The sequence below is a fragment of the Pongo pygmaeus genome, chromosome 19, assembly GCF_028885625.2.
Source record: "Pongo pygmaeus isolate AG05252 chromosome 19, NHGRI_mPonPyg2-v2.0_pri, whole genome shotgun sequence".
Classification (NCBI taxonomy): domain Eukaryota; kingdom Metazoa; phylum Chordata; class Mammalia; order Primates; family Hominidae; genus Pongo; species Pongo pygmaeus.
Window position 1 is genome coordinate 47811415 of NC_072392.2, and position 6000 is coordinate 47817414.

Sequence of the window (6000 nt, forward strand, 5' to 3'; positions counted from 1 at the left end):
GAGGGAGAAGAAAACTAGAATGTATTCAGCTTACTGAGATTTAGTGGGTGTGTGCTGCTACAGCATAACCTAGCCTATCCTGACTGACATATTACCTGGATCTTGTTCCAGATAAAATCGTAGTTTCTAAGAGCCTCTCTTTTTTTCTGTAAAACGGGCATGATACTAAACACTTAAACGTGCTCAGATCTTCCAACTTAAAAAATGAAATCACCGGCGGGGCGTGGTGGCTCATGCTTGTAATCCCAGCACTTTGGGAGGCTGAGGCAGTTGGATTGCCTGAACTCAGGAGTTCGAGACCTGCCTGAGCAACATGGTGAAACCTTGTCTCTACAAAAAAAATACAAAAACTACCTAGACATGGTGGCGCAGGCCTGTGATCCCAGCTACTCAGGAGACTGAGGTGGGAGGATTGCTTGAGCCAGGGAGGTGGAGGCTGTAGTGAGCCATGAGATCTCAGGAGGTCAAGACTGTGGTTAGCTGTGATCACACCACTTCACTCCAGCCTGGGGAAGGAGCTAGACCTAGTCTCAAAAAAATTAAAAATTAAAAAATAAAATAAAATCACCTTTGACCTGAGCCTCCCTGGAACCAGCTCTCCTCTTTTCTGTTTCACAGCCAAGTTTCTGGAAAGAGTGGGTTAACCAGTAGTTTTCAAACTTTTTTTCTTGGACACGCCCTAAAAGTTTTATGCAAAACCATGCAGTGGTTATAAGAAAGGGGGAAGGGGGGGGCGGGCGCAGTGGCTCACCCCTGTAATCCCAGCACTTTGGGAGGCCGAGGCGGGCGGATCATGAGGTCAGGAGATTGAGACCATCCCGGCTAACACGGTGAAACCCCGTCTCTACTAAAAAATACAAAAAAAATTAGCCGGGCGTGATGGCGGGAGCCTGTAGTCCCAGCTACTGGGGAGGCTGAGGGAGGAGAATGGCCTGAACCCAGGAGGCGGAGCTTGCAGTGAGCTGAGTTCGCACCACTGCACTCCAGCCTGGGCGACAGAGCAAGACTCTGTCTCAAAAAAAAAAAAAAAAAAAAGAAAGAAAGAAAGAAAGGGGAAAGGGGAGAGTGGTCAGCTCTGGTAGTAAAAATATATTAGCAAATTCTTCATTTATATCAGTTTTTTTTTTTTTTTTTTTTGAGATGGAGTCTCACTTTGTTGCCCAGGCTGGAGTGGAGTGGAGTGGCGCAATCTCGTTTCACTGCAACCTCCACCTCCCGGGTTCAAACCATTCTCCTGCCTCAGCCTCCGGAGTAGCTGAGATTACAGGCGCTCGCCACCATGCCCGGCTAATTTTGTATTTTTAGTAGAGTTGGGGTTTCCCCATGTTGACAGGGTTTCTCCATGTTGGCCAGGCTTGTCTCGAACTCCTGACCTCAGGTGATCCACCCACCTCATCCTCCCAAGTGCTAGGATTACAGAGGTGAGCCACCGCGCCCAGCTTACATCAGAAATTTTGTCATTCTTGGCCGAGTGCGGTGGCTCATGCCTGTAATCCCAGGACTTTGGGAGGCCGAGGCGGGCGGATTATGAGGTCAGGAGTTCTAAAAATACAAAAAAAATTAGCTGGGCGTAGTTGCAGGCACCTGTAATCCCAGCTACTCAGGAGGCTGAGGCAGGAGAATCATTTGAACCCGGGAGGTGAAGGTTGCCATGAGCCAAGATGGCACCATTGCACTCCAGCCTCGGCAACAGGGCAAGACTCTGTCTCAAAAAAAAAAAAAAAAGAAATTTTGTCATTCTTTTATCTTTCTGAACTTGTATTTCCATTCCATATCCTCCACAGAATTACATTCCAAAGCAATATATTTCATGCATGAAAGTCTTTTATCACTTTGTAATACTTCTCCACAACAAAAGTATGAATGTGTATTAAATTTTTAATTCTTCTTAACTTCCTGTGACAAAAAGACTCTTGTTAAATTTTTTCCCCTGGATTTAATTATCAATATAATTACTATTAGCAGTCAAACAAAAGAAAAGTATGCTGCAATTTATATAAATAACTTTTAAAGAGAGTAAACATTTTATTGGAATGATAGCTATTAATAAGACAGATGGGCTCGTTTCTTTCAAAAATGCATTTATGCCCAGGCACGGTGGCTCACATCTGTAATCCCAGCACTTTGAGAGGCCAAGGTGAGTGGAACACTTGAGGTCAGGAGTTTGAAACCAGCCTGGCCAACCTGGTGAAACCCTGCCTCTACCAAAATATACAAAAATTAGCTGGGCATGGTGGCCTGAGGTCTCAGCTACTCCAGAGGCTGAGGCAGGAGAATTGCTTGAACTCAGGAGACAGAGGTTGTAGTGAGCTGAAATGCCACCATTGCACTCCAGTCTGGGTGACAGAGCAAGACTCTGTCAGAAAAAGAAGTATTTATCTGTGAATGAACATTACTTAATGATAGACAAAGTTTTGCAATAAATTCTATTTCTTTTATGTTTTTATGAGTGTGCCAAGAAATCTTGTTCACATGTATAAATAGATGACAAAATTGTCACTCATTTCGTTGAATACTTTTTGAGATATATGCAAAAAAGTCATGTAGTGATAATCTCTCAATTAACCACTTGATTTGATTTTTCTTTAATTTTTGTTGAAAGCAAGAATTTGAGGCCGGGCGCGGTGGCTCACGCCTGTAATCCCAGCACTTTGGAAGGCTGAGGCAGGCGGATCACGAGGTCAAGAGATCAAGACCATGCTGGCTAACACGGCGAAACCCCGTCTCTACTAAAAATACAAAAATAAATTAGCCGGGCGTGGTGGCGTGCGCCTGTAGTCTCAGCTACTCGGGAGGCTGAGGCAGGAGAATGGCGTGAACCCAGGAGGCGGAGCCTGCAGTGAGCCGAGATCGCGCCACTGTACTCCAGCCTGGGCGACAGCGAGACTCCGTCTCAAAAAAAAAAAAAAAAAAGTTAGAAGTATTCACTTTCTCATTTTCTGGGTGGTATTGTAACGTGGCTGACTCCATCTTGCTGCTAGCCTCACAGGCTGGCTGTCTTCGCTCATTCCTGGGGCAGGCCAAGCTAACCGTGGAACGAATTTACTTTATAGTTTAAATTAGAAGCCAGGATGATAATAGTCCCTCCCTAAAACTAATCCTTTCCTTATTTAGGGGGCTGAAACCGCCTTTGTAAAACCATTGAAAGGCCACGAAATTAAGTTTATGGGAGGGGCCTGAATTCTGCTGAGATGTTGACACAATTTCTATAATTCCTTACCTTCAGGAATTATGTAGCCAGAAGTCACAAGATTTGTGGCTTCTTCAATTGCTCCTATAGATAACATCACTATTGTAGAATCTAAGATTGGTGGAGATGTTTTCCAGACTTACACCACCAGGACTGGTGACTTGTGACTCAATTGGCCCTGTGGCCTCAACCAGAGGTGGACTCAGTTCATGAGGACGATTTTCCACACCCCTAATGACTGCATCCCCAACCAATCAGCAGCATCCATCCCCTAGTCCCCTGCCCACCAAACTGAAACCATAACCTCCAGCCTTTGGGGAGACTGATTTGACTGATAACTCCACTTCTCCCGCGGGGCCAGCTACACCTTAATGTTAATTAAATTCTTTCTTTACTGTTTTGCCTGTGCAGTAGGCAGGAAGAACTCGTTGGGTGATTACAGTATGCCAAAAAGACTTTGCCAAGGTTGAGCAAATGACTATCAATTAAAAGCAATTACACTTTAACTTAGAGACACCTCGTTTACTGATATACTCAGAAAGGACTGGGAAAATTAGAATATTGTTTACTTTAATACACCATTGTCAATCTAATATTTTTTGGAAAGGTGCTTTTATGTTATGTATTTGAAATATATATACACACATACATATATGTATACATATATATATACATTTTTGTGTTTTTTTGTTTGTTTGTTTTGTTTTTTGAGACAGAGTCTTTGTTGCCCAGGCTGGAATACAGTGGTGTGATCTCTGCTCACTGCAGCCTGGAGCTCCCAGGCTCAAGCCATCGCTTCAGTCCCACAAATAGCTGGGACTATAAGCACATGCCACCATGCCCTGTTATTGTATTTTTTATAGAGGCCAGGTTTTACCATGTTGCCCAGGCTGATCTCAAACTCTCAGACTCAAGCAATTCTTCCACCTCAGCCTCCCAAAGTGCTGGGATTACAGCATGAGACACCACGTCCAGCCCTGAAATTTTTCTATTCAAGTACATGTGTTAACACCCATCCCTGTGACACTAGGTTCTAATGCTAAATTAGATTTAAAAAATCAGAGCCAGGAGCAATGCCTCACGCTTGTAATCCCAGCATTTTGGGAGGCTGAGGAGGACGGATCACCTGAGGCCAGGAGTTCAAGACCAGCCTGGCCAACATGGTGAAACCTCATCTCTACTAAAAATACAAAAATTAGCCGGGTGTGGTGGCACACAGCTGTAATCCCAGCTATTCGGGAGGCTGAGGCAGGAGAATCGCTTCAACCTGGGAGGTGGAGGTTGCAGTGAGCCGAGATTGCACCACTGTACTCGAGCCTGGGTGACAGAGCAAGACTCCGTCTAAAAAAAAAATAAAAAAAAAAAAAAAAGAAATGATGAGGTGCTTGAGTTTGTGTGCTGGATGAAATAAGGCACACTGCCATTAACATGTTTTCGTTTGTTTGTTTGTTTTGAGACAGAGTCTCCCTCTGTTGCCCAGGCTGGAGTACACTGGCGCAATCTTGGCTCACTGCAAACTCCACCTCTTGGGTTTAGGCGGTTCTCAGGCCTCAGCCTTCCAAAGTGCTGGGATTACAGGCATGAACGACCACGCTCGGCCTAACATGTCCTATCAGTTTCTTTTCTTTGTTTTTACTAAATTCTTTTTTTTTTTTTTTTTTTTTTTGAGATGAAGTCTCGCTCTTGTCCTCCAGGCTGGAGTGCAATGGCACGATCTTGGCTCACTGCAACATTTGCCTCCCGGGTTCAAGCGATTCTCCTGCCTCAGCCTCCCAAGTAGCTGGGATTACAGGTGCGTACCACCACGCCCGGCTAATTTTTTGTGTTTTAAGTAGAGACGGGGTTTCACCATGTTGGCCAGGCTGGTCTCAAATTCCTGACCTCAGGTGATCCGCCTGCCTCGGCCTCCCAAAGTGCTAAGATTACAGGCGTGAGCCACCGAGCCCAGCCTGTTTTTGCTAAATTCTTTCAGGGACAAAGCACTTTTTGTCAAGGGCTGGAAGAGATCATTAAATTTCCATCATTCTCACTTCCACTTCACTTCATAATAAATGATTCAAATGCCCAAACATAAGCCAAAACACTGCTTAAAAATTTTTTTTGTAGAGATGATCTTGAACGCTATGCTGTCCAGGCTGGTCTCAAACTCCTGGCCTCAAGCAATCCTCCCTTCTTGGCCTCCAAAGTGCTGGGATTATAGACATGAGCCATCACATCTGGCCTCACCCCATTTTTTTCTCACCCCATTATTAATGCCAAACTTTGTCAGCAACAAAAGTCAGCAAAAAACAAAGAAAGTCATGAACCCTAACCTTAATACCTTGATTAGAGAAGCCTTCACTGACACTGTTACGGAATGAAAAACTGTGGACTTGGAGAAAATATTTACAAATCCAAGTCTGTATTTTTAGTATCCAGAATATATGAAGAACTCTCAAAATTCAACAGTAGAAAAAGCAAACCACCCAATATTTTTTTTCTTGAGACAGAGTCTCACTCTGTCACCCAGGCTGGAGTATGCAGTGGCGCGATCTCGGCTTACTGCAACCTCCGCCTCCTGGGTTCACGCCATCTCCTGCTTCAGCCTCCCGAGTAGCTGGGACTACAACCACACCCGGCTAATTTTTTGTATTTTTAGTAGAGACAGGGTTTCACTGTGTTAGCCAGGATGGTCTCGATCTCCTGACCCCGTGATCTGCCCACCTCAGCCTCCCAAAGCGCTGGGATTACAGGTGTGAGCCACCGCGCCCAGCCCAAACCACCCAATATTTTAAAAAGGCAAGCAGGGCACTGTGTCACATGCCTGTAGT